Below are 22,724 nucleotides of genomic sequence, written 5' to 3' on the forward strand. Positions count from 1 at the left end.
GGTTTTTTTGTTCTTTTTTTTGGTTAGGCCAGGGTGTTACATTGGGTGGGCGTTCTATGTTCTTTTTCTAGGTTTTTTGTATTCTTTGTTTTGGGCCGTGTGTGACTCCCAATCTTGCACAGCTGAAGTTCGTTGTTGTTGATTGGGAGTCACACATAAGGAGCAGGTTTTTTCCTTTGGGTTTTGTGGGGGATTGTTTTCTGTCTCGTTCGTTTTTGACCAGACAGGACTGTTAGCTTTCGTTGCTGTTTGATGTTTTGTTTATAGTGGTTCATTTTATTAAATATTTATAATGAATCCACAACCTCCGCTGCATCTTGGTTTTCTTGGGACGACAGCCGTTACATAAGCACAGTTGACACCATCGAGGTGTGGATGTTACTTTCTACACAAGTAGTTTTTTTTCCCCCAGTTTCGTTCCGACGAACAGATTGTAGTGGTAGGCGAAATGGAATTCGAAATGGAATTCTAAGCGTCACTCCAGTCAAAACAGGCTCTGCGAACGTTCGATTCCATTCATTTGCTGTGGGCTGGTACTAGTGTTCCAGCTTAGCCAATGTTCTTTTGCTGTTTTTCAGACTTGGGTAAATAGATATACCATTCATATCTAGGAGTCTGTCTAGTCAACATGTATGACATTACCTTACGCAACACAACACTAAATTATATATTCCCACTCAGGCCAATATGTGAATTTACTCCAGATCTAACTGCAAAATAAAAGGTTTTCTATATGAAAATAACAACGAGATAGTATGACCATTGTGCTCTCATATTGACTGAATTGACTAGACAATAGGACAGATACATTGGGACAGAATTAACTGGATTCATTGAAACGGTTTAATTACAGTATAGGCCCAATTAACAAGTCAATTAGCGTCAGGTAGATTGCATTGTTTTCATTAGGGAGGGGGACTGATAGCTCTACACCACTGTCCCCCTGTCCCACTCCCCTGTCTGTCTCTGTGTCTGGGACACCAGACCCTACCGTGGCTAACTCTCTGTGTGTGTGTGTGCCTGCGTGTGTGAATGTGTGCATGCATGTGAACGTGTGTGTCTCTCCGTTCTCTATTTACCAAACCTGGAGAAAGAGAGAAACGTAACTTCTGGTTTGGCTCTCAGAGAGTAACTGTCTCAGATTCCGTTTTTAGGATCCCAGGGTTCCGGCATGCGTGTCTGTCTTTGTGAGTCACTCATGTGGAGAGCATGGGTGGGGTCGGGGGGGGGGGGGGGGGTGTACTGTATGTGCAGGTAGAGGTCAGTATCAGGGGGTGTAGGGGGGGGGGGTTCATGCGGTGAAAGTTGGGCTTGGGAAAGGGGCAGGGAAGGTGTGGGGACTCCGGGGCCGTCCCCCGCTCTGCCAGCATGCATCGCGGCATTGCAGCAGGGGGATGAGTTTGCTTTGGCCGTTGTGGTTGGATTGAGCTGGTTTAACCGTGACCATGGCACCCTACTGTTCAGCTCCACAGTGGTGGCGAACGCCCGTTAACGCAAACACACCTCTATGGGGGGAACCGTGAGGGAACGACGAGGAGCGGTCAGACGAGACCATGGCCTCCTACGGTCAAGTCATAATTCCACTCATTAGTCACCACAGTCATAGGAAGTGTGTGTGTGTGTGTGTGTGTGTGTGTGTGTGCGTGTGTGTGCTGTGTGTGTGTGTGTGTGTGTGTGTGTGTGTGTGTGTCAGTGCGTGTATGTGTGTGTGTGTCAGTGTGTGTATGTTGTCGTCAGTATGAGTGTGTGTTTGTTTTAAATGCTCCAGTGGTTTTAGGGAGAGGTAATCCCAGCCTATCCTCTGTTCCCCCTCAGGGCCACTTCTACGCAGATTTATTAAGACATCCGGCCCCTCCCATTGGCTCAAGCTGAGGCCTCCATTATATGTGATTGGCAGTTGGCAAGTATCTCTTTTAACTTGGCTCAATGGATTGCGCAGGTGACGGTGTGTTTGTGAGCGGAGGAGGAAAAGAGAGGGGGGGAGAGAAAAGAGGTGATTTGTGAGAAGAGCTATTCCTCTTTTCGGTGCTTATTCCTTTGGGCCATATTTCTATCCCTCCCTGTATTTCTATCATCTTTCTCTCTGTGTGCATTTGTCATCCCGCTTTAGGCTTCCTCTATGGATATCCCATATGAGTCTGTCTGTCTGTTCTGTCTGTCTGTCTGTCTGTCTGTCTGTCTGTCTGTCTGTCTGTCTGTCTGTCTGTCTGTCTGTCTGTCTGTCTGTCTGTCTGTCTGGTCCTGGACTCCAGTCCCCTTCCCCCAGAAGTCTGTCCTACAGCTCACAGGTGTTTAGAGATGATTAGGTGATGTATTTACTTGAGCTTTAGACAGTGTGCCGTATGCTGCATCTGCCACCAGGCCAGACCGTGTATATGTTTGTTGCCCACATGAGGCAGCAGGTAGCGTAGTGGTTAAGCGCATTGGGCCAGTAACTGAAAGGTCACTGGTTCACATCCTTGAGCCGACTAGGTGAAAAGCTTGTTGATGTGCCCTAATTGCTCCTGTAAGTCGCTCTGGATAGGACTGTCTGGTAAAATGTGTGTTTCTTGTGTAGAGGAGACCTGTGATTTATTACCAATCCCACGCTGAGTTCTGCAGCTCTGTGGTTTGCCTGTCCAACAGGATGCAAGCCATGCTCACTGTATGTCGGCTGCACAGAGTTAACCCAGAATGTATCCTCAATGTTCCCCTGGCCAGCTTTGTCATAGGGTTAGTGAGGTCGTGTGCATCCAGTTATACTTTCTGGTTTTATTAGCCTGCGGTCAGAGCCGTGTACTGTATATTTATGTTACGTTAAGAAAGAGTTTACTATGGAAAAATAAAATGTTCATTACTGTGTTTTCCCCCCAATAAGTATTTTTATGTTTGGGAGTGTTGTATCCCCCCCCCTTTTACCCTTAGGACACAGATCATTTAGAAAGAGAAAGAGAGGAATGGCGGGAGTGATGGAGGGAGAGGACAGTCAGAGATGGGAGGGAAAAGTAGATGGAAAGAGAAAGAATTAAGAGTAAGAGAAACAGAGAGTCAGCACGGGAGAATCCCACAAAATGGACAGCAGCTGTGTGTGCCTGAGTCAGTGACACATCGGCCAGTTGGGATGAAAGCTCTACTGTACGGCAGTAGCTATTCTAGTCGGCTGTGGGATAGCCTACTTCACTCAACTAGCTCTCACAGTTTCACGTCAGAATTAGACGTTCATCCATGTTTCTCAAACGTCAAAAGGGTTGACGGTTAAAGTTTAGGCATTACTGTGAATGGTTAAGGTAAGAGTTGAAGTTTGTGATAGGCTTAAAAAACAACAACAACAAAAGACGTTCTATTGCTGGATTTGAACCATTGGCCGATGCTTATACTTATGCATACTTATACTTATACTTATCAGCCATCCCTGTCCACAACGCCCTAGCAAAGCCAACACCGACTTGACTGTAACAGAGCTCACTGCTGCCCCCAGTGTGCTCGTTTTCATGTCATCTCCCGACGTCCCTCAGACATGGATGGAGGTCGAATACTGACTTTTTATCACGGGTGCCAGGCTGACTTTCCTGCCCTTCTCTGGATTCTTTACTAGGGTGTAGTGGTCTCGATTAGTGACAGGTACAGTACGTAGGTCAGGAATGTTCTAGAATGTTCTCTGACTGTTTTATGGTATGGTCAGGTGGTTCAAGTTAAACAGTAAAAGACAGACTACAGTTCCCCAGCTAGTGTAGAGCACATAAGCCAGTTTGTCACATTAAAAGGCAGCAGTGTATCATAGGTGAAACCAACATTGGCTGGAATGAGTGGCATGTCTGAGAAGGCAATGGGAAGCAGGATGTGTATGTCTGAACTTGGTGGGACTGTCCCACTGTGGATGTACTTAGAGTAGGGTACTGCCAAGGAAAGTCACCATGTGTCTTTACCACCCGGGGTCTAAATCAGGGTAAGAAGAAAGGAAGTATTTCTCTCCTCTCTCTCTTTCGTTCTTTCTTATCTGTCTTTCTTTCTTTTCCTTTTCTTTCTCTCCCTTCTTCCTCTCTCTCCTCTCTCTCTCTCTCTCTCTCCTCTCTCTCTCTCTCATGTCTCCTCCTCTCTCCCTCCTCGTCATTCTCTCTCTCTCTCTCTCTCTCTCATTCTCTTCCCTCTCTCTCTCTCTCCTCCGTCTCCTCTCCTCTCTCCGTCTCGTCATTTCTCTCTCCCTCTCCTCTCTCTCTCTCTCTCTCTCTCTATCTCCTCTCTCTCTCATTCTCTCCCCTCTCCATGTCTCTCTCTCATTCTCTCCCTGTCTCTCTCTCATTCTCTCCCTCCCTCTCCCTTTCTCTCTCTCATTCCTCTCATTCCTCTCTCATCTCTCATCTCTCCTCCTCTCTCTCTCTCTCCTCTCTCTCCTCTCTCTCTCTCTCTCATTCTGTCTCTCTCTCTCTGCCCCTACTCTTACATCAGGTTACTGCTGGTAGTGTCCCAAAGTTTGAACAGCTTTGTTTTTTCCTCTGACACATTGGCCCGGAGCGAGCGGAGCATAGCATAGCAGGAGGAGAGGCTGGGATGGACAAGGAGCAGATGACAGAAGAATTGGCCTTGTGGACGGAACGAACAGTCCTTTAACTGAGATCACTCCTCTAAACTAGACTCTGCTCTTGGCAGGATACCTGTAACCTAAGGGAGGGAGTGAAGGAGGGAGAGAGAAACGGGAGGGAAGTGAGAGTCAGAAAAGTGGCCCAGAGAGATTAGAAGAACAATGTAATAGTATTTCGGTAACAGCTAATAGTCCATGAGCAGACTCTGCATGTGTTTTCGTGCGCAGGCCTATGCGTGTGGTGAAAGGAAAGCTGTTCTGTCAATCTATCCTTGGCATCAGATGAAAAAGCGCTCCGTGTTCTGTACAAGTCTACATGGATTCCAGACATCCTTTTCGTTTTTATTGTCTTAGCTTTAGTGTTTGTGTGTGTGTTCTCTTTGATGTTAATGACAGCTGTTGGTACTGTGATATAGGGTGATTTCCAATGGGGTGTTTCCATGGGCTGGCGACAGTAAATCACTCACTTTTCTTCTGTCAATTTCCTGTCAAAAGAGCAAATAGTGGAGGGCACTGCGCTTTTGCATGTGTTTGTGCATGTGGCAGTGTCTGTTCTTGTGCTTGGTTACATGTGTGTGCATCAGTTGTTTGCATTTGTGTGTATGTATATTTGTACACGGGATCTCTTTAGAAATCTGTGTGTGCTACAGATGTAGGATATTCATTTGATCACCCTGTTGCAGGACAACAAAAGGCTTCTGGAGTTTGTAATTTCCATAAAAATAAAAAAAACATCACATTTCCTGTTGCTGCAGGATTATTTTCCTGCTTTAGAAGACTGGCTCAAATTAAGATCCTACTTCTGTACCGTGCTTTGAAATTCTCTGTGTGGCTGTGCAGTTTGCTGATTGCCCTCTTTAATTTAGCTGTATAAAGGTGGAGCTGGAGGTGGGTATGGTGTGGATGTGGGGGGTCTGAGCCCCTCCTTTCCCCCAGTATGCTCTCCTCCTTTTGGGCACCTCATCCATCATCGGCCCCGGCTTCTGGTTGCCTTCAATTACACTTTAATGGAGGGAATTTCTGCCCCGGCGAGACAGCACTTCATACCTAGCGCACAGGAATTCCCTCGCTCATTGTGTGTGTGTGCGTGTATATGCGCGCATGCATTTGTGTGTACGTGTGAGCAGAAGGCGTTTATAGCCCAAATATAAAAAAACAAATTGCCAATCAACCATTTAATCTGTCTCTTACAGTGTCAACCACAGGCTGGAAGTTGCATTGTGGGTGAAGTCTGAGTGGATCTTTCTGAATTTCCTACATGCCTGTCAATTAAACAGAAATCTGTATGCACTGTTGATGGTATATGTCTCAAAGTTCTAATCATTGGCATGGCCATTTGTGCATTTGGACATATTTCTAATATGCATTGGTAATACTAATGTACTGTATTTTCATGTTGCTGTAGTACTGTGTAGTGGGGTTCAGTAGAGTTGTTCATCCTGTCTGAAATGGGAGGTTTTTAGACTTGCACCACTAGTCAGGACAACTCGTTTTTCTCAGATTTCCCTCGGGTACACACACGCGCACACACACACACACACACACACACACACACACACACACACACACACACACACACACACACACACACACACACAACACACACACACACACACACACACACACACACACACACACACACACACACATAGGGAGATTTCCCCAGGGATGGCTTGCTGTGGCTCCAGAGCCTGGGGTTATTAATCTGTCTCTGAGTGGTGCTGAAAGCAGCCTGTCTGCCCGGATCACTGCCTATCAGGATGAGCGTCTCGCTGGCCTGCTCTGCCATCGCCTGTCTGGTCTGGCCTTAACTAGACAGCCCTGCCTGCCTGCCTGCCTGCCTGCCTGCCTGCCTGCCTGCCTGCCTGCCTGCCTGCAGTGTAGGGAATGGGGATAACTAGGATCATCAGGACAGCTTTGCAGCCTGTGGAGCCTTCAGAGCACTGTTGCACTGCTACAAATCCTCAGTATAGCTTTACAGTGTGCTTTAGGCATTTTCTACACGGATAGTTCTCACTGTGTGTTTCAGTGTGTGGCTGTATGTCCTTCTGACTGTATGGCAGCTGGTTATCCCTTAGGTTAAGCTGTCAGAATGACTTTCACATACTTCGTGTGTGTGTGTGTGTGTGTGTGTGTGTGTGTGCGCATGCACTTCTGCTCCCATCAGGGCCACAGAGTTTGGCCTGGACGAGAGAGGGCAGAGGGAGGTTTGGAAGTTCATCACCCTCCCAGATGGAATTAAAGAAATTAGGTGAACAGGAGAAGGAGAGAGAGAGAGCGAGAGAGAGAGAAAGGGAGAGAAAGAGAATGAGAGAGAGAGAGAGAGAGAGAGAGAGAGAGAGAGAGAGAGAGAGAGAGAGAGAGAGAGAGAGAGAGAGAGAGAGGAGAGAGAGAGAGAGAGAGAAAAAAAACACACAACGAAAGAGGAGTACATTGCTCCTTCCTTCCTGAGAGAGAGAGCTCTCCCAATCTGCCTGCCTCAGTGTGGCCTCAACACCTCCAGCCCATAATCCTGTAAGAAATGCAGCAGGGATTCATGGGAGGAAATGAAAGAGCGAGGAGACAGACTTAGCTGGCGCAGAGGCTGCCATATTAGCGTCATTTCACCTGGAGAGGCCTGCTGAGAGTTGCTGTCAATCAAACATAATCCCATCTCAGGAAGGTGCCAGAGCTGGAGGGTGGGTAGTGGAAGGTGCACGTGCTTGCTAGTGCACGTGTGTATGTACTCACTTATACACTCAGCGGACAGTTTATTAGGTACACCCATCTAGTACCGGGTCAGACCCCCCTTTTCGCCGGAATCAAGGGACCTAACGAGTGCCACGAAAACATTTCCCACACTATTCCACCATTGCCACCAGCCTGTACCGCCATGGACTCATGCTGCTTACGCCAAATCCTGACTCTGCCATCAGCTTGACGCCACAGGAACTGAGATTCGTCAGACCAGGCGATGTTTTTCCACTCCTCAGGTGTCCAGTGTTGGTGATGGCGTGCCCACTGGAGCTGCTTCTTCTTGTTTTTAGCTGATAGGAGTGGAACCCGGTGCAATAACCCATCCGTGATAAGGACCGACGTGTTCTGAGATGTCGCTCCACTGTTCTACTGTGCCATGATTTGCCTGTTTGTGGCCCTCCTGTTAGCTTGCACTGTTATTGCCATTCTCCTTCAACCTCTCTCATCAACGAGCTGTTTTCGCCCACTGGACCGCCGCTGACCGGATGTTTTTTGTTTGTCGCACCAGTCTCGGTAAACCCTAGACACTGTCGTGCGTGAAAAGCCCAGGAGGGCGGGTCGTTTCTGAGATACCGGAACCGACAATCAGACCGCGCTCAAAGTCGCTTAGGTCGCTTGTTTTGCCCATTCTAACGTTCAATCAAACAGTAACTGAACGCCTCGATGCCAAGTGACTCGCTGTCTGCAGGAGCGAACGATATATTTGTGAATGAGGTGGTATACCTAATACAATGTGTGTCTCCTGTGGGTGGTAAAGAGTTGAACATCTCTCTTAGGTGATTTCCCATGTTTCGTCTCCGTTCCCCGTCAGATCAAGATGCCATCATCACCTGCTGCAGGGCCCTGTGCTTTAGAGAGAGAGTCGCAGCCAGCTGTATATTTAACCATCAGTTGTGGGAATGAGGGAGATCTTTGAACCACATTCCAGAGGGGACCTGCTGCATTTCCCACCCCTGTGACTGTGAATATTTAGGAGGGTGGAGGAGGGTAGGGTTGGGGTTGGTTGAGGGTAGAGGGTGGGGGGAGGGGGGTCGTGACACTAAGCCCCTGTTATGTTTGAAGGCGCTCTAATCCACTCTGTGACCCTCTGTACCTGGTTGGGGGGAGGGGGGGGGGTTGACGCGGGTTCAGCTCCCACCCCAGATCCTGACCACATCAAAGGGGATGGGGATCAGCCCCCCACCCCAGGCTGGCCTTGTCCCCTTGTCTCCTAGCCCCCAGCATGGCTCTGCTAACTGTGGGATTATCCCTGTGGTGGACACTGGGACCAGACTAGGCTCAGGGGCCCATGGCATACTGTAGATGACCCACAGGATACCCACATCATGGCAGAGAGATTGAGCGATGGAAAGCGTGAGGGAGTGGAGAAAGTGGAGGGAGGGAGCTGAACAGTGAGAGATGAGGAAAGTGAGGGTTCATATGGGCAGTTACAGCCTTTATCGCTAAATTTGTCAATGGATTGCTCATGAAAACAGAGGGTGAATTGTGGCTCCAGGTTAAAATCTGTGTCAAGGCAGCGCACACACTCAGTCACGTCACATTATCGTTAGCACACTGAGCACTCTGTCTGTCTAATCCTTCAACCCTCCCTGGGCGGTAGTGACCTCATCTCATTTGTTTTCTGTGCTCTGCTGTAATAAAAACAGACACACATAAACGTCCTGAGTCATTTATGACCGGGCCTTTGGCCTGCCTGTCTGCTTGAATGGCCCAGTGTCAACCAATCAGTGTCGCTCTGTGTCCTGGGCCAATCGGGCGTGGGTGTTGTGATGACATAATGCGAGGTTACACAGCTGGCAGAATGACTGCGGTCACCACGGTGCTAATGATCCACTTAGTCCAATAAATAGTTTTATGTCGTGTTGCCTTGTCCGCAGAGCTCACGGACGTTAGCCACGGCTTAGCTAGCCGCTCCTGGCAGCCATATTTGGGAAACTGTCCTCGAGCGGAACTGGTGTCCCCTTCCTTCCGGCCTCTGCCCTCTTTCTCTTCTTCCTCTGCCCTTCCTCTACCCCTCTGTGTACTTATGCATGCAAGCCTATATATAAATAGCTGATTACTATTTCAATTATTTGTTTGATGGCCAAATCACCCACAAGCCCTCATTGCCCCCTTGGTCATCCTGCTGGCATTTGCTATTGTGAATTTCACAGGCGTTTGAACATGGCTATATGAGGGATGTCATAAGGAAGGACAGTCCAGCTATATGCAAGCTGTACTTGTGCCATAAATGTTGTTGTTATTGGAGCTAAGTGACTAAACTCATATTAGTTAGCTACCGACGTCCTTATATTTTGCAAAAAAACGTTAGAACCCCTTTTCCATCATTCTAAATGTGACAGTAGTATATTTCCGTAGTATATATTCTGCAACAAAGCCTTTTTCACTCACGCCGCCAAACATACCCTAGTAAAACTCACTATCCTACCGATCCTCGACTTTGGCGATGTCATCTACAAAATAGCCTACAATACTCTACTCAGCAAACTGGATGCAGTCTATCACAGTGCCATCTGTTTTGTCACCAAAGCCCCATATACCACCCACCACTGCGACCTGTATGCTCTAATCGGCTGGCCCTCGCTACATATTCGTCGCCAGACCCCACTGGCTCCAGGTCATCTATAAGTCTATGCTAGGTAAAGCTCTGCCTTATCTCAGCTCACTGGTCACGATAACAACACCCCCCCGTAGCACGCGCTCCAGCAGGTATATCTCACTGGTCATCCCCAAAGCCAACACCACCTTTGGCCGCCTTTCCTTCCAGTTCTCTGCTGCCAATGACTGGAACGAACTGCAAAAAATCGCTGAAGCTGGAGACTTATATTTCCCTCACTAACTTTAAACATCAGCTATCTGAGCAGCTAACCGATCGCTGCAGCTGTACATAGTCCATCTGTAAATAGCCCACCCAATCTACCTACCTCATCCCCATATTGTTTTTATTTACTTTTCTGTTATTTTGCACACCAGTATTTCTACTTACACATCATCATCTGCACATCTATCACTCCAGTGTTAATTTGCTAAATTGTAATTACTTGCTACTATGGCCTATTTATTGCCTACCTCCTCACGCCATTTGCACACACTGTATAGACTTTCTTTTTTTTCTACTGTGTTATTGACTGTACACTTGTTTATTCCATGTGTAACTGTGTTGTTTGTGTCGCACTGCTTTGCTTTATCTTGGTCAGGTCGCAGTTGTAAATGAGAACTTGTTCTCAACTAGCTTACCTGGTTAAATAAAGGTGAAATGTAATCCAACTGATCCTTCTAGCTCATGACCCTTGGGTCATTTTGGTCAGACTGTATTATAGCTTGTATATTGTGTTTATTTCGTAGGTATTTATTTTATTCTTATATCTACTTTTTTTTCTCGTTTGTATTTATTTTATTTTATTTAGCATAACTACGTTGTTGAGGAAGAGCTTGCAGGCAAGCATTTCACTGTACTGTTTACACCGACTGTATCCTGTGCATGTGACCAATAAATTCCGATTTGATTTGATTTGACCTACTTCTAGACGTTATACATAATCACATGATTACCCGTCCACTATCTACAAGAATCCTAGCAGCCTAACCACATAACCAGCCAATCAGGCATCACATGTGAGACTATGGTGCTCGGCCTTCTCATTCAGGGAGGTTGTGTTCCAAACGTGTTACTGTACAGTACTTGTAAGTGCTGCTGCTGGGAAGGGTAGATGAGCTGTGGCGCTCAGAACAACACGGCCAGACAAGGTGTTTGTTTTTTATGTCGGGAAGGGACTGACTGACTGGAGTTGTTGTGTGTTATATTGCGCGCGTGTGACTCGCTGGGAGGATAGGGAGACTTAACTGGTTGTGACAGTAACCTCAACTCAATGCAGCGTCGACGCTCGCACAACCCAACTGAAAAAACAAGCTGTGTGATTTACAAACAAAGATTCCTTTTCCAATCCAGAACCAGACATTCTTTTAGATTGGATACAGTTAACCAGTAAGGTTGAGACAATTGAATACAGAAACAAGGCACTAATGGTCAATTTCACAGCACATACACACTCAGAAAAAAATGGTTCCAAAAGGGTTCTTCGGCTGTCCCCAGAGGAGAACCCTTCTTGGTCCCAAGGAGAGCACTTTTTTGTTTCACATAGAACCCTTTTGGGTTCCATGTAGAACCCTCTGTGGAAAGGTTCTACGTGGAACCAAAAAGGGTTCTCCTATGGGGACAGCAGAATAACTATAGGATGCCTGTAGACATTTACATTTATGTCATTTAGCAGACACTCTTATCCAGAGCGACTTACAGTAGTGAATGCATACATTTCATTTCATGCATTTATTTTTGTTTACACACCATGCTCTACCAACTGAGCCACAGGGAAGACTGGACATAGGAGGGCTATATAGGAGGGCTATATAATGACTACAGGATGGCTATAGGATGACTATAGGATGGCTATAGGAGGACAAAAGGATGGTTACAGGATGGCTATAGGAGGACTATAGGATGGTTATAGGATGGTTATTGGATGACTATAGTATAGGATGACTATAGGATGGCTATAGGAGGACTATAGGATGGTTATAGGATGGTTATAGGATGGTTATAGGGTGACTATAGTATAGGATGACTATAGGATGGCTATAGGAGGACTATAGGATGGTTATAGGATGGTTATAGGATGACTATAGGAGGACTAAAGGATGGTTACAGGATGGCTATAGGAGGACTATAGGATGGTTATAGGATGGTTATAGGATGACTATAGGAGGACTATAGGATGATTATAGGATGACTATAGGATGGTTATAAGATAACTATAGGATGGTTATAGGATGGCTATAGGAGGACTATAGGAGGACTATAGGATGGCTATAGGAGGACTATAGGAGGACTATAGGATGGCTATAGGAGGACTATAGGATGGCTATAGGAGGACTATAGGATGGCTATAGGAGGACTATAGGATGGCTATAGGAGGACTATAGGATGGCTATAGGAGGACTATAGGATGGCTATAGGAGGACTATAGGAGGACTATAGGATGGCTATAGGAGGACTATAGGATGGTTATAGGATGGCTATAGGAGGACTATATGATGGCTATAGGAGGACTATAGGATGGCTATAGGGTGGCTATAGGAGGACTATAGGAGGACTATAGGATGGCTATAGGATGGCTATAGGAGGACTATAGGAGGACTATAGGATGGTTATAATATGGATATAGGAGGACTATAGGAGGACTATAGGATGGCTATAGGGTGGCTATAGGAGGACTATAGGAGGACTATAGGATGGCTATAGGATGGCTATAGGAGGACTATAGGAGGACTATATGATGGCTATAGGAGGACTATAGGAGGACAATAGGATGGTTATAAGATGGCTATAGGAGGACTATAGGATGGCTATAGGGTGGCTATAGGAGGACTATAGGAGGACTATAGGATGGCTATAGGATGGCTATAGGAGGACTATAGGAGGACTATAGGATGGTTATAATATGGATATAGGAGGACTATAGGAGGACTATAGGATGGCTATAGGGTGGCTATAGGAGGACTATAGGAGGACTATAGGATGGCTATAGGATGGCTATAGGAGGACTATAGGAGGACTATATGATGGCTATAGGAGGACTATAGGAGGACAATAGGATGGTTATAAGATGGATATAGGAGGACTATAGGATGGTTATAAGATGGATATAGGAGGACTATAGGATGGCTATAGGAGGACTATAGGAGGACTATAGGATGGCTATAGGAGGACTATAGGACGGCTATAAGAGGACTATAGGATGGCTATAGGATGGCTATAGGAGGACTATAGGAAGGTTATAGGAGGACTATAGGATGGTTATAGGATGGCTATAGGAGGACTATAGGATGGCTATAGGATGGCTATAGGAGGACTATAGGAGGACTATAGGATGGCTATAGGAGGACTATAGGATGGTTATAGGAGGACTATAGGATGGTTATAGGATGGCTATAGGAGGACTATATGATGGCTATAGGAGGACTATAGGATGGCTATAGGGTGGCTATAGGAGGACTATAGGAGGACTATAGGATGGCTATAGGATGGCTATAGGAGGACTATAGGAGGACTATAGGATGGTTATAATATGGATATAGGAGGACTATAGGAGGACTATAGGATGGCTATAGGGTGGCTATAGGAGGACTATAGGAGGACTATAGGATGGCTATAGGATGGCTATAGGAGGACTATAGGAGGACTGTAGGATGGCTATAGGAGGACTATAGGATGGCTATAGGATGGCTATAGGAGGACTATAGGAGGACTATAGGATGGCTATAGGAGGACTATAGGATGGTTATAGGAGGACTATAGGATGGTTATAGGATGGCTATAGGAGGACTATATGATGGCTATAGGAGGACTATAGGATGGCTATAGGGTGGCTATAGGAGGACTATAGGAGGACTATAGGATGGCTATAGGATGGCTATAGGAGGACTATAGGAGGACTATAGGATGGTTATAATATGGATATAGGAGGACTATAGGAGGACTATAGGATGGCTATAGGGTGGCTATAGGAGGACTATAGGAGGACTATAGGATGGCTATAGGATGGCTATAGGAGGGCTATAGGAGGACTATAGGATGGCTATAGGAGGACTATAGGAGGACAATAGGATGGTTATAAGATGGATATAGGAGGACTATAGGATGGTTATAAGATGGATATAGGAGGACTATAGGATGGCTATAGGAGGACTATAGGAGGACTATAGGATGGTTATAAGATGGATATAGGAGGACTATAGGATGGTTATAAGATGGATATAGGAGGACTATAGGATGGCTATAGGAGGACTAAAGGATGGTTATAGGATGGCTATAGGATGGTTATAAGATGGATATAGGAGGACTATAGGATGAGTGGTAATGAGATAGGTTTATGATGTAGAGGGCAGAAGGACAACAAGACAACAGGAGACCCAAAGTCCCTCTCACCAGGGAGGGGTTGCCATGGCCACAGAGAGGGGTCAGGAGGGCGCCCATCAGGGGGTTCATTGGTCCAGAGACAGAGGGGCAGGACAGGGGCGGAGGGGAAGGGGCATCTTTGTGCCTGCTCTCTCGCCCCTTTGTCCCTCATACCATCAGCGGGGGCTGCACCTGGCAACCCTCCCTGGCACTCTGCCAGACCCTCCTTCTCACACACACACACACACACACACACACACACACACACACACACACACACACACACACACACACACACACACACACACACACACACACACACACACACACACTGCCTGGCCCCAGGCGGCTCAGAGAGGAGCAGACATATCTCATCAGATGTGCTAGGCATTCTTGAATATACCTGTGTGTGTGTGTTTGTGTGTCAGACCTCACATCATCTTCACAACGTATGCACCTAGATACTAGTGGATAGTATACCTTATACACATCTGCAGTAGTAGTAGGAGCCCTACTCATGATACCTGCATGTGACTACTGTAGGTAGCATTCATCTTCCCTGAGTGTATGGGATGTGCCAATCTACCACGTATGTGTACGGTGACCTCGATCTAAAATAAGATCTGACTCGCAGACAGACGGTTTGGACCTGGCTTGTGGTCCCTCCTATCTGTCCAGTTAGCTGTGTGTATACGGGCTGCATGCGTTGTGCACCGTGTATGAACGGTGCACATCTTTATAGCCTTGGATTGCTAAGATATCAAGAGCAGAACTCCCCTGCTGCCTCTCTCTCACTTCTCCCACACTCACCCAAGAGCAGCACATTTCCCTGCCCCTTTCCCCTCTCCTCCTCTTAACTCCCACCTTCTCTTCGCTCACACCCTATCCCCTCTCTTTCTCTCTCTCTCTCTCTCTCTCTCTCTCTCTCTCTCTCACTGCTCTTGAATTAAGTCCATTATTCTTGTCCACCTCTCACTCTAAGTCCCTGTGCTGTGGCTCCGTTCCTCTTCATAGTGAAGTGTATAGTGGAGAGGTATGCTGTTCTGAGTGGACTGCAGTGCTTGCTGCTCCGGCTGACTCTTGGAATACTGGGCCTGGCTTCGTCTCGTCTCTTCACCCACCAGCCTTGCCTGCATTGGCTGAGTGACTCACTGGATTTCCCCCCTGGCTTTTATGCATCTCTCTTTTGCTGTGTCCCCCTGAGGCTGGTACATCTAGTGTTTCAGAGAGGACTCTACCGTTACCATTCTGTGGATTCTTCTGAAGGATTTTTTATCCACCTCTGGGGTTTGTGTGGATTCAACACAGTATATTGGAGAGTGTGTGGGGGTATGTGTAAATGTGTGTGAAATGGTGTATATAGCGATGTGTGAATGAGTCAGTAAGTGTGTATGCTCACTGAGAATCAGGAGGAGCACAGGTTACGGTCCTGGAATAGATAGACAACCTGCTGGAAAGTAGTGTTGAGCAGGTATCCATGGGACACGTTGTGCTTTGGACCATTATTGGGTCAGGTGGACGCTGAGAGGGAATGCGGTTGCCCTGGATACAGAAGGAGAGGTGAGTTCCTTTGGGGGAATTTAGGGTTTTGGACTTCCTCCACTCAGGCAGCTAAAGTCGGCTACTCTCTGAGTGTGTCCAAACTTGGCCAAATGTCTGGGATCCAGACACCAACCAGGCACCAGCCGAGAGCCCCTGGCTCCCTGCCTCTCTCCACTCATCCTCCGTACCGCTCTCTGCTCAGCCTCCTTGGCTCTCGCTCCCCTCTCTCCCTCCTGCATTCCTGACTCTAGTTCCCCTCTCTCCCCACAGCCTCCCTGCCTCTCTCCGTTCAGCCTCCCTGGCTCTCTCTCCCCTCAGGGCGGATACACAGGAGCAAAAGCCGGTCGGGGGCCAGCCAAACTCTTTCCCCCAAGAACAATCGGCTCCTTTCTCTCCCTCGCCCCCCCCCCCCCCCCCCCCCCCCCCCCCCCCCCCCCCCCCCCCCCATAGCGCAGGCAGCGGGGCTGAAATACACGGTGCAACAGTAAATGTGTTCTGCTCACACCCTCACTGCTCTCTTTCCTCTATTGTATTTAGTCACACCTCTCGTTTTGTTGGGCCTCAGGTTAACAGTTGTTTGTATTGATTTGGGATTGGTACCTGTTTGACCTCACTTTTTCATACAACTCTTGCCTGAAGGAGGGACTTTGTCCGTGTCTTTTCTATTTTGGGTGTTTTTGACAGTACAGCACTTCCCTCTTCCCAATGAGTCTCCCTCCCTTTCTACCTCCTCTCTCTCTCTCTCTCTCTCTCTCTCTCTCTCTCTCTTTCTCTCTCTCTCTCGCTCTCTCTCCCTCTCTCTCCCTCTCTCTCGCTCGCTCTCTCTCCCTCTTTCTCTCTCTTTCTGCTTTTAATCCACAGCTCTTGGCAGGGGCTGCTTCATGCGGCTTCGTGGCTATTGAAGCTGAAATGAATACAAGTGTCAGGCAGCTAAAGGCTTTTATTAAGATGCATTGTGGTGTGTGTGGGGAGAGCTCAGAGCTCAGGGCGGATGTGTTGTAGTGCTTCAAGGGGCCGACAATAGTACCCTTCAACTGATAGGAGCTTAAGGAGACAATGGGACCCGGCCCCTCCTTCATATCTCAGGACAGGAGTTGAAGTACTTTGCTTCTGCACCCCCCCCCACTCTCAATCTGTATGTGCCCGTAGACATGCGTGTGTGTGTGTGTGTGTGTGTGTTTGACTATGGACCCTACCCTCCCTTTCAATGATGCCATCTCTGCAGTCTCCTCATTAACATCTAAGTTGCCACTCCTTTAAACACATAACACATATTCATGGGCAAAGCTTCCGCTATGGCAGATTTTCTGTTGTGTATCTATACAAAAGCGTGTCAGACCCGTACAGATCCGTACAGAGAGGTTCCCTGCATAACTTAGACGTAGCTGAGTGTGAGTAGAGTACTCTGTGTGGGAGTCAATGTGGTTCTTTTGGTCCCTCTCTTTTCGGCTCGGCTCGGCTCTGGGAGCTGGGAGTTGACGAGAGCCCTGCTGTCTTAACACTTCAATAGACCCAGAATTCATGCTCTGCTGTGCTGAGACCATACACTGACTCCTGCACTGATATAGGACTGTGAGCTACTGGGACTCCGATACAGGACTGAGTTATTTGACTGTGATATTTGACTGTGATATAGGACTGAGATATAGCACTGTGATATAGGACTGTGATATACGACTGAGATATAGCACTGAGACACAGGCCTGAGAGCTACTGGGACTCAGATACAGGCCTGTGATACAGCACTGTGATATAGGACTGTGATATAGGACTGTGATACAGTACTGAGATATAGCACTGAGATATAGGACTGTGATATAGCACTTAAATATAGGACTGTGATATAGGACTGTGATACAGTACTGAGATATAGCACTGAGACACAGGCCTGAGAGTTACTGGGACTCAGATACAGGCCTGTGATACAGCACTGTGATATAGCACTGTGATATAGCACTGTGATATAGGACTGTGATACAGTACTGAGATATAGCACTGAGATATAGGACTGTGATATAGCACTGAGATATAGCACTGAGATACAGGCCTGAGAGCTACTGGGACTCCGATACAGGACTGAGTTATTTGACTGAGATATTTGACTGTGACATTTGACTGTGATATTGGACTGAGATATAGGACTGTGATATAGGACTGTGATATAGCACTGAGATATAGGCCTGTGATATAGCACTGAGATATATGACTGTGATACAGGACTGAGATATAGGCCTGTGATATAGCACTGAGATATATGACTGTGATACAGGACTGAGATATAGCACTGAAATATAGCACTGAGATATATTACTGTGATACAGGACTGTGATACAGGACTGTGATACATGACTGTGATATAGGACTGTGATACAGGACTGAAATATAGGACTGAGATATAGGCCTGTGATATAGCACTGAGATATATGACTGTGATACAGGACTGAGATATAGCACTGAAATATAGCACTGAGATATATTACTGTGATACAGGACTGTGATACAGGACTGTGATACATGACTGTGATACAGGACTGTGATACAGGACTGAAATATAGGACTGAGATATAGCACTGAGATATAGCACTGAGATATAGGACTGTGATATAGGACTGTGATATAGGACTGTGATACAGGACTGTGATACAGGACTGAGATATAGGACTGTGATATAGGACTGTGATACAGGACTGAGATATAGCACTGTGATATAGGACTGTGATACAGGACTGTGATACAGGACTGAGATATAGCACTGAGATATAGCACTGTGATACAGGACTGTGATACAGGACTGAGATATAGCACTGAGATATAGCACTGTGATACAGGACTGTGATATAGGACTGAGATATAGCACTGAGACACAGGCCTGAGAGCTACTGGGACTCAGATACAGGCCTGTGATACAGCACTGAGATATAGCACTGAGATATAGGACTGTGATATAGGACTGTGATATAGGACTGTGATACAGGACTGTGATACAGGACTGAGATATAGGACTGTGATATAGGACTGTGATACAGGACTGAGATATAGCACTGTGATATAGGACTGTGATACAGGACTGTGATACAGGACTGTGATATAGCACTGAGATATAGCACTGTGATACAGGACTGTGATACAGGACTGAGATATAGCACTGAGATATAGCACTGTGATACAGGACTGTGATATAGGACTGAGATATAGCACTGAGACACAGGCTTGAGAGCTACTGGGACTCAGATACAGGCCTGTGATACAGCACTGTGATATAGCACTGAGATATAGCACTGTGATATAGGACTGTGATACAGGACTGAGATATAGCACTGTGATATAGGACTGTGATATAGCACTGAAATATAGGACTGTGATATAGGACTGTGATACAGTATCAAATCAAATCAAATTTATTTATATAGCCCTTCGTACATCAGCTGAAATCTCAAAGTGCTGTACAGAAACCCAGCCTAAAACCCCAAACAGCAAGCAATGCATGTGAAAGAAGCACGGTGGCTGGGAAAAACTCCCTAGGAAAAACTCCTGAGAAAGGCCAAAAACCTAGGAAGAAACCTAGAGAGGTACCAGGCTATGAGGGGTGGCCAGTCCTCTTCTGGCTGTGCCGGGTGGATATTATAACAGAACATGGTCAAGATGTTAAAATGTTCGTAAATGACCAGCATGGTCAAATAATAATAATCATAGTAATTGTCGAGGGTGCAACAAGCACGTCCGGTGAACAGGTCAGGGTTCCGTAGCCGCAGGCAGAACAGTTGAAACTGGAGCAGCAGCATGGCCAGGTGGACTGGGGACAGCAAGGAGTCATCATGCCAGGTAGTCCTGAGGCATGGTCCTAGGGCTCAGGTCCTCCGAGAGAAAGAAAGAAAGAGAGAAAGAGAGAATTAGAGAGAGCATATTTACATTCACACAGGACACCGGATAAGACAAGAGAATACTCCAGATGTAACAGACTGACCCTAGCCCCCTGACACATAAACTACTGCAGCATAAATACTGGAGGCTGAGACAGGAGGGATCAGAAGACACTGTGGCCCCATCCGATGATACCCCCGGACAGGGCCAAACAGGCAGGATATAACCCCACCCACTTTGCCAAAGCACAGCCCCCACACCACTAGAGGGATATCTACAACCACCAACTTACCGTCCGAAGACAAGGCCGAGTATAGCCCACAAAGATCTCCGCCACGGCACAACCCAAGGGGGGGGCGCCAACCCAGACAGGAAGACCACGTCAGTGGCTCAACCTACTCAAGTGACGCACCCCTCCCATGGACGGCATGGAAGAACACCAGTAAGTCAGTGACTCAGCCCCTGTAAAAGGGTTAGAGGCAGAGAATCCCAGTGGGAAGAGGGGAACCGACAAGGCAGAGACAGCAAGGGCGGTTCGTTGCTCCAGCCTTTCCATTCACCTTCACACTCCTGGGCCAGACTATACTTAATCATAGGACCTACTGAAGAGATAAGTCTTCAGTAAAGACTTAAAGGTTGAGATTGAGTCTGCGTCTCTCACATGGGTAGGCAGACCATTCCATAAAAATGGAGCTCTATAGGAGAAAGCCCTACCTCCAGCCGTTTGCTTAGAAATTCTAGGGACAATTAGGAGGCCTGCGTCTTGTGACCGTAGCGTACGTGTAGGTATGTACGGCAGGACCAAATCGGAAAGATAGGTAGGAGCAAGCCCATGTAATGCTTTGTAGGTTAGCAGTAAAACCTTGAAATCAGCCCTTGCCTTAACAGGAAGCCAGTGTAGGGAGGCTAGCACTGGAGTAATATGATCAAATTTTTTGGTTCTAGTCAGGATTCTAGCAGCCGTATTTAGCACTAACTGAAGTTTGTTTAGTGCTTTATCCGGGTAGCCGGAAAGTAGAGCATTGCAGTAGTCGAGCCTAGAAGTAACAAAAGCATGGATTAATTTTTCTGCGTCATTTTTGGACAGAAAGTTTCTGATTTTTGCAATGTTACGTAGATGGAAAAAAGCTGTCCTTGAAGCAGTCTTGATATGTTCTTCAAAAGAGAGATCAGGGTCCAGAGTAACGCCGAGGTCCTTCACAGTTTTATTTGAGACGACTGTACAACCATCCAGATTAATTGTCAGATTCAACAGAAGATCTCTTTGTTTCTTGGGACCTAGGACAAGCATCTCTGTTTTGTCCGAGTTTAAAAGTAGAAAATTTGCAGCCATCCACTTCCTTATGTCTTAAACACAGGCTTCTAGCGAGGGCAATTTTGGGGCTTCACCATGTTTCATTGAAATGTACAGCTGTGTGTCGTCCGCATAGCAGTGAAATTTAACATTATGTTTTCGAATGACATCCCCAAGAGGTAAAATATATAGTGAAAACAATAGTGGTCCTAGAACGGAACCTTGAGGAACACCGAAATTTACAATTGATTTGTCAGAGGACGAACCATTCACAGAGACAAACTGATATCTTTCCGACAGATAAGATCTAAACCAGGCCAGAACTTGTCCATGTAGACCAATTTGGGTTTCCAATCTCTCCAAAAGAATGTGGTGATCGATGGTATCAAAAGCGGCACTAAGATCTAGGAGCATGAGGACAGATGCAGAGCCTCGGTCTGACGTCATTAAAAGGTCATTTACCACCTTCACAAGTGCAGTCTCAGTGCTATGATGGGGTCTAAAACCAGACTGAAGCGTTTCGTATACATTGTTTGTCTTCAGGAAGGCAGTGAGTTGCTGCGCAACAACTTTTTCTAAAATTTTTGAGAGGAATGGAAGATTCGATATAGGCCGATAGTTTTTTATAATTTCTGGGTCAAGATTCGGCTTTTTCAAGAGAGGCTTTATTACTGCCACTTTTAGTGAGCTTGGTACACATCCGGTGGATAGAGAGCCGTTTATTATGTTCAACATAGGAGGGCCAAGGACAGGAAGCAGCTCTTTCAGTAGTTTAGTTGGAATAGGGTCCAGTATGCAGCTTGAGGGTTTGGAGGCCATGATTATTTTCATCATTATGTCAAGAGATATAGTACTAAAACACTTTAGTATCTCCCTTGATCCTAGGTCCTGGCAGAGTTGTGCAGACTCAGGACAATGGAGCCCTGGAGGAATACCCAGATTGAAAGAGGAGTCTGTAATTTGCTTTCTAATGATCATGATCTTTTCCTCAAAGAAGTTCATAAATTTATTACTGCTGAAGTGAAAGCCATCCTCCATTTGCGAATGCTGCTTTTTAGTTAGCTTTGCGACAGTGTCAAAAAGAAATTTCGGATTGTTCTTATTTTCCTCAATTAAGTTGGAAAAATAGGATGATCGTGCAGCAGTGAGGGCTCTTCGATACTGCACGGTACTGTCTTTCCAAGCTAGTCGGAAGACTTCCAGTTTAGTGTGGCGCCATTTCCGTTCCAATTTTCTGGAATCTTGCTTCAGAGCTCGTGTATTTTCTGTATACCAGGGAGCTAGTTTCTTATGACAGATGTTTTTAATTTTTAGGGGTGCAACTGCATCTAGGGTATTGCGCAAGGTTAAATTGAGTTCCTCGGTTAGGTGGTTAACTGATTCTTGTCCTCTGACGTCCTTGGGTAGGCAGAGGGAGTCTGGAAGGGCATCAAGGAATCTTTGGGTTGTCTGAGAATTTATAGCACGACTTTTAATCTTCCTTGGTTGGGGTCTGAGCAGATTATTTGTTGCAATTGTAAACGCAATAAAATGGTGGTCCGATAATCCAGGATTATGAGGAAAAACATTAAGATCCACAACATTTATTCCATGGGACAACACTAGGTCCAGAGTATGACTGTGGCAGTGAGTAGGTCCAGAGACATGTTGGACAAAACCCACTGAGTCGATGATGGCTCCGAAAGTCTTTTGGAGTGGGTCTGTGGACTTTTCCATGTGAATGTTAAAGTCACCAAAAATTTGAATATTATCTGCTATGACTACAAGATCCGATAGGA

At 46.4% G+C, this 22,724-nt stretch overlaps 1 protein-coding gene across 3 annotated transcripts in view; it reads left to right on the forward strand.

Annotated features, from left to right (window-relative positions):
• LOC115166224 (semaphorin-3B) overlaps positions 1–22,724 on the forward strand; it is an 88,668-nt gene that overhangs the window by 39,612 nt on the left and 26,332 nt on the right. Inside the window, exon 1 of one of the 3 annotated variants that reach the window (XM_029720045.1) lies at positions 15,212–15,536. The exons of 1 other annotated variant lie outside the window; for it this stretch is intronic. The gene's annotated coding sequence lies outside the window, so the exon portion shown is untranslated. One more of the 3 variants, XM_029720046.1, reaches the window with a different exon arrangement.

This window comes from Salmo trutta, chromosome 28 (assembly GCF_901001165.1).
Source record: "Salmo trutta chromosome 28, fSalTru1.1, whole genome shotgun sequence".
Lineage (NCBI taxonomy): Eukaryota > Metazoa > Chordata > Actinopteri > Salmoniformes > Salmonidae > Salmo > Salmo trutta.